We start from the raw sequence: 11,431 nt of genomic DNA on the forward strand, positions 1-11,431 counted from the left end.
TGTATGTTGTGACATCGCTTGTTATACGATGTGGCAAATCTGCTGCTGGCAATTCTTCAAGAGTGAATTGTCTTTGATTCTTCTGCAACGCAAAGAGACTAACCAAAAATACACACAAGTGCCACTAGGGGTCAACTAAATATAATTTTAGAGAGAGGTTGTTATGAAACGGGATTGATCATGTAGTTTTACAGCGCTCATGCAGGGTTAGCCTATAGACCCTACATTTATAATAATCAATGTATTTTGGGGGGGGAATTGTATAGCCTACTTATAGAGAGCTAATGGTGTATTTTTGTAGGCACTAACTCTGCCATTGTTCATTGGGAAAAGACGATGGGAAAATGTATGGACTTTTTGTAAGGTCTTTCGATAAAGACTGAAAATAAGGTCTGTGGCAACACAGGCTAAGGAGATCTTCTACGTTTTGTACTATGAGATCATCTTCATCAGATAACATATTTTTTTTGTGATTTTTGAAGCATTTACGTAATAATAAAAACACAACATGAAGGCTTCATAATTCATTAAGATCATGTTAATAACTGACTGATCATGAATCAAAAGGCAGCAATTTGTAAATGTAGCACATGGAGAAACTTCCTCCTCAGCAGGGTCATTGTGAGGTCACTTCCCTTTTAATTCCAGATACCAAATTCCAATTCTAATTCCAAATGTTCCTAATTGAAAGGCACTGAAGAGAATTGGTCTTGGAATTTCAGTGTACTTCATGTATTGACTGGAATTGACCCCAACCTTCTGCCTCAGCTTTAAGTGTCCCGCTTGCATTGCCTCATTAGCTTTTGTCATGACATGGCCCTCTTTGGGTATAGCGAGCACCATTCCCCCCTCTCTCACCACCGCTCTCTTCCCCCTACACCCAGGCTCTGTTATTGCAGGTCATCAATTCCTAGAAGAGTCTCTCTCCTCATGGCCAGGCAGTGTGGAGAGAGAAGGTTTCACAAGAGAACCTCTTCTCCATGAAGAGGTTCTCCAAAAGAACTTGAGAACTGAACAATGTCCATGTTTTGGAGAATGTGTACACAGTCGGGAGAGAATCCAGCCACGACTGGTCCATTTCGTTTAATGTTTGTGAAACTCGAGACAATACAGTTACATTACCATAACTCTGTTTATACAAGAGTCTCAGTTGTGAGGTTTGCATCTAATTGTTGTATAAAATAAATGAGTAAAGATGAAACGATTTGTGAAATTAGGTAACGTGAGTTTCATGAAGGAAACTCCAATTCCCTTTGGAGTTTAACTAAGTCATAGGCCTCCCCATGGGCACAGACATTGACCTGGCCTCATGGGACAGCCCTTTTCTGCTGTTACAAATATAACCCCCACTTGAAGGATTTCCCAGCAGACCAGTACCTCTATCACAGAGAGAGCTAAGGTTTGAGAAGATTGCTGAATCTTTTAACCATACCACGTGGTTAAACTCTGACACTATTGAGCCGACAGAATAAGAGCTACTCTTCAATACTAATTACTAGTCTGCAACTAGAAATTATGTACCCGTGAATGCGAGGACAGACAACCGCCGAAACATCTATTCTATAAGAATGTTTCTGAATGGGAATCTGAAGTATCCATTCTAACCACGGAAGAGAGCGAGAGGACGGACAAATCTTCCAACAGAGATCACGACAACACACTGAGCCTAAATATATATATTGATTGCAACTATTCCCGAATGAGTGAGCGTTCATGTGTAAAGGATTAGCATTTCAATTAATATAAAGTGTGTAGTGACTCATTTGCATAATTCCCACCTTTCTCAGTCTACACCCACTTCCCTATTGTCGACCAAGCAGTAATATTGGTTTATCCCATTAGGAAAACTCCCCTATCATTTCCTTGTAACCATATGTACTACTGTTTGTTTATGCATTACTGTGATTATTTAGTTAGTTAATAAATAAATTATTGAGTCAATTGATGTATGGCTGATTCATAGTGAAGACTGGGTTCGTGCAGATAACCAACAATTTACGACGTTTGGAATGAGACTAACGTAAGGTAAAGAATAATTCATTAATTAGAAGACTAATTGATCAGATATTAAAATATCTGAAAAGTATTAGGAAAATTATAACTTTGTAATCTGAATATTTTCCTTGGTGCCCCGAATTCCTAGTTAATTACATTTACATGATTAGAATAATCACTTAATAATAATTACAGAGCATTGATTTGATAAAATAAGTCTTCCCTTTAATGATGTCAAAGACACACTTTTGATCAGCTAAGATGCATGAGGGACGACGGTCAAGTGTATTAGCAAAGCAGAGGTCCCGAGTTTGTGCCAGATATGGGCCAAATCAGGGGGAAGCGGTACTCGCTAAACAGGTAGTGTATCGTCCTTTATATAAACAAAATAATAACATTCAGAGTAGATAAAGATGTGACGTGTAAAATATCGTATTGGATGAGATATAGCCTTGTACACTAGCCCCAGGGGAACGACTTCAATCACAGAGCCCATGGTCCCCAGTAGGAGTAGGCACTGGTGAAAATGCACTGTGTGACCCAGCCAGAACCAAGACACCCTCCGTGGGGATAGAAAAGCGTGATATGTGAGTAAGTCTAGCTCAAGACCCAGAAACAGAATGCGGTTAGATGGAGTCGGTCAACTATTTTTCTGGTTTCTTATGAAGCCTAGATACTGAATACCAGACAGTAGCATGGGTGTGTAACTGCTCCTTCAACTGTGCTGCCAACAGCCAATCGACTGTAAAAGTCGCCCGGCTAGTGAGCATTCTGAATTTGATTTGTAGGCTCCGAGGTGCTTGCTGGGTGCACATACAAAGCATTCGGAAAGTATTCAGACCCCTTCCCCTTTTCTACACTTTGTTACTTACAGCAGAGGTGGCCAACTCCAGTTCTTGGGGCCTGATTGGTGTCACACTTTTTCTCCATCCCAAACACAGCTGATTAATCAAATTGGATTCTAAACTGAAGATCATGATTAGGTGACTATTGGCGTCAGTTAACGCAGCCTTGTTCTAAAATTGATTAAACACCTTTTTTCCCCCTCATCAATCTACACACAATACCCCATAATGACAAAGCAGAAGAAAAAAAACGTATGTTTTACAATAAAAAAAATATATGCGTATTTACAAAAGTATTCAGATCCTTTGCTATGTGAATCGAAATTGAGCTCAGGTGCATCCTGTTTCCATTGATCATCCTTGAGATGTTTCTACAACTTGATTGGAGTCCACCTGTGGTAAATTCAATTGATTGGACATGCCTGCTTCTGGAGACGGAATGATATGTCCTCCCTCAAAACGGGCATGAAAAGCATTGAGCTTTTGAGGGGTGCGAATGCCCTTCACTCCTGGGATTACCCGGTTCCAGAAATTGGAAATAGTAATGGAGTTGCCAAGCTAGGAAGTTTAGCATGATAGCCAACGTTAGCCAGGAGGCATTTTAGTCTAAATGAGGCTAATTAACTAAATCGGGGGTTGACCGAGACAGACGCATACACAACACCCAGGCAGACAAGACATTTCCTCCGACCATCAACCCAATCCATCTCTGCATCCCGCAACTCGGACTCAGCCAAGGTATAGACACGAGGGAGAGGAAGTCACTATCGGAAACCACAAGGCCCCTGAAGAATGCTACATGGTTGTCAAGAGAACCTGTGTCCATGATTAGGGATACAGTGCCAACTGCAGGCAAGCCACTTATACCGACACCATCTCCTAGTTCCGCACACAAACTGATTAGAGTGAAGGCAGCCAGAACATGCACCTAGCCGGGACATACAAGGTTGCAAACCCGAACCTGGCTTGTTAGACTTTTTCGTTTTGGTCGTTTTAGCCATCTTACTCATTACTACAGCAATGCCAAGCAATCCAAAGAATAACTTAGTGGTTTGTAGTTAGGAAACCAGGAGAACAAATCCAAACTCCAGCATACAACGTCCAGGGGTGAGCACGCTCTACCACAAAGGGACAGTTTAGTTGGTGCAGAAAAGACATTCTGAACTTTGAAGGCCGAGACTAGGCGCTAATGACGCCAAAAGTATGACTTTACTTATGTAATAATTACTATTACTTAAATTGATACCCAAGATTTACTCAACCAAACACACACCATAAGTCTACTTTTTCATCACGTTTTACTACCACAAGACCTCATACACCTTACATCAATAAAAGTTCAACACGTGCTATCATTTCGAAATGGAATGAGGTTAAATAAATGAAGGATAACATATTGCAGACAAAGAAAATAACTGGACTTATAATAAGTGAACATTATCTATAATATGTTCCACACTTCTATTTAGTCTTTCAATAAGTAAACAGCAGGTGGTCTTGATAAAGCCACAATCTGGAGTTTGTGTTTCAGCCCAATGATAGCTACATTAGCTGAGGGATGGGGATGGAGAAAGGTAACATTACAAGCATGGATACCGCAATAATACAAAAAAATAGAATACATTTGGTTAGTGTTAGAGTTGATTGAAACTAACCATAACCTGCATCAGTTCTACACTTGATAAAAACACCCTTCAGCCTTATGGTGGTGCAGAATCTGTCATTGTTTGTGTCTAAAGAAGGAAGTGGACCTGTTGATGTGTCTGTAGCTGATCATAAGACCTCTCTGTGGTGAGAGCTCTACAAAGACCCCAGTCACAAAGAACAAGATGCACTAGCAGAAGTGTAACACAAATACAAGCTAGACAACAGCAGCACCTCCTATGCTCAGCTCTCAAGGTCCATTATAACTAGTCAACCCAAGTTTTACTTTGTTTCTCTATTGAACAACTAACATTGGATAGACGTTGAGTTATGTACTCGGTCTGAGCAGACGACATTGACTAAGTAATGTGTGGTTCTGCAGTTGGCCAGTATGTTTGTATTTAGGCTGCTTCTGCTTCTGGTGCTGTGGGATGCAGTGAGTCAATAAGAAATCAACTTCACTACTAAAGCTCAATCTGAAAACCATGAAACAGGACACTCAATCTGTTTCCCTTCATGTTGGCAGTGGCTGAAATAAAGACATCCTTCTGCCCAACCCAAACACTTTGTGAATATATATTTTTAAACATGTAGAGTGATAAGTGGGGGGAATGACTGTCAAGTGTAATTTCGGACCAACCATAATGCAGAGGTGTAAAGTACTTAAGTAGTACTTGAAAGTATTTTTATTTAAGTCGTTTTTTGTGGTACCTGTACTTTACTATATTTATTTTTGACAACTTTTACTTCACTACATTCCCGTTTCCCATTATAAATCAGACCGGTCCTGAAACTGTACCAGTAGGGATACCAACGCATCCCTACTGGTGCACGTACATTCTGGGCTCTATTTTATAAGTATGTAGGGTTAATAAATGAGGCCCCTGAACGTTATTGCCTTGCTGCAGATGTATTACTAAGGCATTGGTATTTAAAGGTAATAATTGAGTGATTATAATAATGTTATATCATAAACATAGCACTGGGTAGGTTCATTTCCTGTTAGATCTGGTCCTCCAGGTTAATAACACTCTATTCCACATCAAGTAACTCATGCAAGCAGTAACATTAGATCTGCCAAGGCAGCTAATGGTTTTCCATACGGAATACAAATAACCATCACTTACATACACTTGATATACCCCCCCCCCAGTCTTGGGGTGCTGTCAGAATCTATCATTGTTTCTCGAGCAGGAAGTGGACCTTTTGACATGTGTATTTACTGTTATGCAGTATGTGATGGGTGCACTGCATAGCCCTTAGACACAGCCCAAGAGATGCGTGGTCATTGTGAAAGTAACACTTAGAATTCATTTACACAGCACCAGTTCCTCCTCTCGGCCAGCGGCAGATCATGTAACTGGGTCAAACCTGTCAAAGGACCATCACTTTGGATAACTTTAGTTTGACTTTTGTTCTGCTGTCAGTCTGAGCATAAAATATTGGACTAACGTCTGGTTCTGCAGTGGGTCAGTATGTGTGGAAGACGTGCATTCAGGCTTTCTCTGCTTCTGCTGGTGTGGTGTGTGTGCACAGCCTTAGAAGGTAAGATGTGTCCTGTTCTCAAACACACAGCCTGCATGTACAGTTTGTACAACACTGAAAAGGAAAGGGGTTCTGTCCTCATGTTTCATTTGTTACATTGTAACGGCATTATCATTACCTCATAATAATAGGAGTTCTACTCAGCACAGTCTGAACTGCATTTATGGAAGCAGAAACTGTCAGAATATATATATGCACACACACACACACACACAACTTTCTCTTATGCAACAAACTGGGCATTGCAATTGTAGTCAATGCAAAACAAACATTTGAAATGAAACAATACACTTACAACCCATTTTCCTTCATGTTTACAGAGATTCAAGTGAAACCATTAGAAACAGGAACAGATTTGGGCACTCTTTCCTGTCCAAACCAAACCATTCATGACATGATGTATGTAATATGTAAGATGATAAGTGGTGGGAGTGAGTGTCGAGTGTCTCTTCGGTTTGACCAAAATGGTACAGACAGCACTTGTGACCCCAGAGTCACACTGCAGACAGAGAATGACAGAGTGTTTCTACACATCACCAACATACAACCATCTGATGAAGGGAGCTACACCTGTGAGTGTGTATATAATCGAGGAACAGATATTTTGCATCTCAATATTTCTGTCAATGGTAAGTGTTTGGTTTGCGTGTCACATTTATCTTGAACTGTGAATGTTTGCTCTCATTTAGTCACTTCTCCCATCTCAGTCCAAGTGAACTGGATTGTATAAAAATAGTCTTCAAATTGAACATCTGTCAACAATTTTAATGACCAGAGTGGAGGAAGAGAAACAAGCCATATAGGATCACAATGAGTTCTTCCCCTTTTCTTTTTCAGGATCCCATGTCACAAACAACCTTTCTTTCCAACGACCTTTCAATGTCATGATAATAACAGCCTTTGCAGGATTTGTAGCCGTCGTGGTCCTTGTTGGAATAATCAGAAGGAAACGTCATCACAAGTAAGAGAGTCTTATTAGCTTGTTAAAAGAAAAGTTGATGGCTATTTGACATATTTGGTAATTTAATTAATCAATTCCTTGTTATGGAGGTACTGTAATAATATAATGTAAGTTCAATCTCAAATAGCAATCTGATCTACAAATGATATAGAGAACTATGGGACTCAGAAATATGCGGTAGGCTATACTTTAGGTCTAAGATTTGTTTGTGCTCTCTTGCCAACTAAATGTCAAGGGTGTGACTATGAGTGACAAAGAGCTGGCAAGAGAGCATGAACAGATCTAACTGAAGTCATATGAAATACATGAGGGTGTGACATAGGCTACTTGACCTACATTCAAGTCTGACTCGATAAGGTTAATGTAGGTCACTAATAACTGAACTGTTTAGGGTTTTCACTTCCTGCCTTGTCAAAAATTAGTGTTGGAACAAAACATGCATGCAGCCACGCACAAACAAACATCAAATAATTTGTTCCAGAAAGCATCTGCTGTGTAAAACCATGTTATGCTACATTCATTCACTGGTCTTCTCTTCTTTTACACAGCAGGAGAACACAGCAGAAAGCGGTGTACACCTTTAAAGAGGTGATGCAACAATCGGTCCTTTCAATCAGGGCTGTTACTGCTTGCTGCGGTTACCTTTATTTAACCAGACTGTCAGGGCTGATATTGCAGTCGTTAAGGCATCTGCAGACTATGCTTTCACATTTTGAATTGAATTTGACAACATTTAAAATATTTCCACAAACCAATATTACATTTACAAGTGTAATATGGTGACATACTGTGTTCATGTATTTGTTAGGAGGAGCATAAGGACTGATCAGGGCTGTTACAACTTGATGTTACCTGAAGAGACAATGGGATCTACTCAACCCTCCAGCTACCACATTCTAACTGTCCCTGACTTCTGATGCACCTGGACAAATGACAACAGGGCTGTTACACCTTGATTTCTATCACTGTAAATAGTATTTCACCAGCCCTGGATATACAACTGTCAGTATATCTTGATGTTACCTGGAGTCGTAAGACTGTCAGGGCTGTTACTGCTTGATGTTATTTTTACAGCTGATACACTGACTTTATATGATGTTACCTGGATTGATTGGTTACTGATGTTACCTGGAGCTGAATAGGTCCTGTACTGTAGATAGTCTTCTGTTGCTGTGAAGTATCAGCACTGTACTGTATGACTCATGTACATTCTAAGACTTAGGTAGAACCAATGTTCCTGTGGACAGATGTGATCATTGATTTCCACCTGGTGTCAGTGTATTGGATTGGTAAAAGATATTCCCTGCAGTCAGTAAGACTGTCATTTACAGTCATCATAAGACTGTCATGCTCTTGATGTTACTGGAGTCGTAAGACTGTCCTGTTACTGCTTCTTCAATGTTACCAGTCATAAGACCATGTACTGCTTGATGTTACCTGAGGTAAATGTTCAAGTTTAGAGATGTACCTGGAGTCATAAACTAAAGGTCCATTAAAACTTGATGTTACCTTTCCAAACATGCAGGGCTGTTACTGCATGTTTACCATAATAAACTGTCAAACCTGTTACCCTGAAACTGTCACTGTTACTGCGTTAAAGAGCATTAAAACTTGTCAGGGCTGTAACTGGCATGTTACCATAAGACTGTCAGGGCTGGAGAGCATGTTAAATGGGTAACAGTCCGGAGCACTTTAATGATGGAGTCAAAAACAAAGGGCTGTTACCCAGAACAGCAAAATACAGGTTGCTGTTAACAACCTGGAGTCATAAGACTGTCCTGTCGCCATACCACTCAGAAATGTTACCAAACACTTAAAACAAATAATTCCACACATGACATGGGTCATAAGACTGAGGGTTATATGTTACCTGGAGTCAAATAATGAGGGAATGTAAGCCAGGTGTTACCTGGGAAAACAAGACAAAACAAATAGAAAATGAAAGGTGGATTGATGATGGCTGGAGTCATAAGACTGTCAGGGCTGTTACTGCTTCGACCGTCAAACTGTCCGCCCAAACCTGGAGAGTAAGACTGTCAGCGGCTGTTCGTGACAAAATGTTACCTGAAAGACTGTCAGCATTCAGCTGTGTGTGATGTCAGGGCTGTTATGGAAGGATCTGGACATAAGGTGTCAGGGCTGTGGTAGGTCGTACATCTTCAGGGCTTTTATTGATGACACCGAGAAAAATATATATACAAAACGTCAGGGAGTTCTTCTTAGGGCTGGGTCATAAGCAACTGTCAGGGCAAAAACAAGTTCCTGGACAAACTGTAAGGGTGGAAAAAGGCTGTTACCTAAGTCATGACTGTCAGGGCAATCAGAGACAACGATAGACAGCTGCCTCTGATTATCGTAAGACTGTCAGGGCCATACCCGGCCAACAAAGAAATAGAAAACAGATTGCCCACCCTAGTCACACCCTGATTTAACCAAATAAGAATTAAAAGGATCTCTACGGTCAGGGCGTGACAGGGCTGTTACTGCTGATGTTACCTGGTGGACGTAAACTGTACATTTTTTTTAAAGTGTCAAGGAAGCCAGTGTGGATTTGGCTTACCAGACCAATCACATCATGTTACCTGCAGTCAAAACTGTCTTCATTGACAGAAAACATTTTTTTAATTAAGACTGTCAGGGCTTTATTTAATTTCTGTACTGGCAAATGATTATAACAGCTCTATCACATTTTCTGATTTGCCAACCACAAATGAATACATTGTAATATGTTGACTTGAGAGGATGGAAGTTCAACATGTAGCTAGATGTTCACAAGGAGAGACAATGTTAACTCCAGCTGACACCTTCTAACCCCTATCTGGCACCGTTGACCAATGAACATGGCATTAGACACCTTTTTCTATCACGAGTTAAGTATTTTAGCCAGTAGCCTAGGACAACAAAAACTAAAAGTGTGTACTGTATGACAGAATGATAGATCGTTTAGGCAATATGAACCTGGAGGATGGCTTTGGCGTTTCTCTACAAGTAGGGTGAGTCAACATGTTTTATGACTTGCATGTACATTCTGTTAGGTAGAATCAATGTTCCATGGACAGCCACATATTTACCAGGTTACATTGATTTGACTAAATAGTTTGGTGACAATGTATCTTTTCAATGTTATCACTTTATTAGACTAACATAGGTGATTAATGTTGAAATGTTGAAGTTGACAAAATGGTGCTGGACTAGTCCAAACATGCTCATGTTTTCATAATTCAGACTCGCTGAAATGTACTCCATGGAGCATTAAACCAATAGTTGTTAAGTAGTACCTTGTTTGACCATGCTGTAGGTCACATAATGATTTGTTACATAGCAAAATATGTTTTGTAGACTTCACCGGACAGATGTTGATCTCCGTTATATAATTAAACAGAAAAGGTGTGGTTGGTTATATCTGCCACTGAATGTCATTTTGTGGGAAAACAAGACAACAAATTGAAAGGCTGGATATATCATGGTGTCCAGGCAAATGAACTAACGGGTTACAGAGCGGAACACTGACAATTATCACAACACATAGGTTGTAATATGGCGTGGTTTTTTCTGGATTGCTGACACCGAGTGATTTTACAAAACGCAGAGTTCTGTACTGGTGCACAGTACATTCAAGGCTCTATTTTAAAGTATGTAGGCTGCCTTATAAATGGAGACAGCTGCCTCTGATTTATTGCCCGGCCTGCAGATGTAGAAAACAGATTAATTTGTATTTAAAAGTGATAATTGAATGATTATAATAATGTTGTATCAATAATCATAGCAGTTGGTAGGTTCATTTCCTGTTATTAACCTGTAGGACCAGATATAACCATCACTTACATACACTTGATATAAACCCCCCTCAGTCTTGAAGAGCTGTCAGAATCTATCATTGTTGCTAGAGCAGGGAAGATGAGCTCTTGACACGCAGTTTATTATATGTAGTGGTTGTACTGCAGAGCCCAAGGGATGTATTGTCATTGTGAAAGTAACACAGAAAATAGAATACAGTTACACAGCCGAGAGGAAGTGGTGCCATCACAAGATTATGTGACTGGATACAACCTGTCAAAGGACCATCACTTTGGTTTGACTTTTGTTCTACATTTGGTCCAAGCAGAAAATATTGGACCAGCGTCTGGTTCTGCAGTGTGTCATTATGTGTGGAAGACATGCCTTGAGGCTTTCTCTGCTTCTGCTGGTGTGGGGTGTGTGCACAGTCTTTGAACGTAAGATTAGTCCTTTCCTCAAACAAACACAAAGCATGCACAACACTGAAAGAGGTCCTGTCCTCTGATATTAGTGAACTGTTCATGCCATCAGCATTACCTTGTATATCAATAGGAGTTCCACTCAGCACAATTTGAACTGCATTCAGGGAAGCAGCAACATTTGATTCAGAATATTCTCATTAATTTATAAATGTGTAAATTTTTTTTAATACACCTTTCTCTAA

The 11,431-nt window shown here is 40.1% G+C and overlaps 1 long non-coding RNA gene across 1 annotated transcript; it reads left to right on the top strand.

Moving 5' to 3' along the window:
* Positions 1 to 5,809: 5,809 nt before the first annotated feature.
* LOC135543001 (uncharacterized) lies at positions 5,810 to 7,589 on the top strand. Its single transcript, XR_010456163.1, has 4 exons — positions 5,810 to 6,029; positions 6,350 to 6,658; positions 6,867 to 6,990; positions 7,539 to 7,589. It is a non-coding gene; the product is annotated as an uncharacterized LOC135543001 (long non-coding RNA).
* Positions 7,590 to 11,431: the final 3,842 nt, after the last annotated feature.

Source organism: Oncorhynchus masou, chromosome 7, assembly GCF_036934945.1.
Source record: "Oncorhynchus masou masou isolate Uvic2021 chromosome 7, UVic_Omas_1.1, whole genome shotgun sequence".
NCBI lineage: Eukaryota > Metazoa > Chordata > Actinopteri > Salmoniformes > Salmonidae > Oncorhynchus > Oncorhynchus masou.